We start from the raw sequence: 651 nt of genomic DNA, 5'->3' as shown, positions 1-651 counted from the left end.
AGTACGTTACGCGCCCCCCTCCCTCTCCCTCGTCACCCCACCCGCCACAACCGCTCGCCGTCCGTCCGTCCGTCCCGTCCACCGCCGTTTCCACCCACCACCTCAACCCACTGCAGTGCATTCCTCCGGTCCTCCCACCCCGCGGCTCCTCTGCCCGGCCGTGCCGTTTGACCTCGCGCCCGCCCCGTCCCTCTCCATGGTCCATGCTCCCTGCCCTGCCCTGACGCGCGCTGCACTGCACCGCACGTAGCCCTGCCGCCGAGGACGGCGACCTCGCCTTGCCCCCTCTCCGGCTCGCCCCGCAGTTACTCGCCTGTCCCGCGGCAAAAAGCTTCTCCCCCGCCCTCGCCCATCCCCTGCTCGATAAAGTTCGCAATGCAGCTCCATGCCCGCCATTAATGCCCACCTTCCTTCCTCGGCACCTTCCCGGTCAGAGATTCCTCCTCCGTCTCGCTAGCGCAGTTGCCGTTCCCGTGCGTGCTTCCCCTGCTCGATCTGCTCTGCTTCCGTCCCGCTGGGAGCTTTTCCCGGGGCTTGGAGCCATCTGCTTGTCCCCTTCCCTCTCGTGTTTCCCTGCCCGCCCACGCCCTCGCACCCGCAGCCTGTCCAAAAAGTTTCAATCTTGGAGCCACCCTCTTATTGTTAGCCCCC

Source organism: Triticum dicoccoides, chromosome 4B (genome assembly GCF_002162155.2).
Source record: "Triticum dicoccoides isolate Atlit2015 ecotype Zavitan chromosome 4B, WEW_v2.0, whole genome shotgun sequence".
NCBI classification, from domain to species: domain Eukaryota; kingdom Viridiplantae; phylum Streptophyta; class Magnoliopsida; order Poales; family Poaceae; genus Triticum; species Triticum dicoccoides.
Note: the sequence above shows the minus strand (reverse complement) of the source record.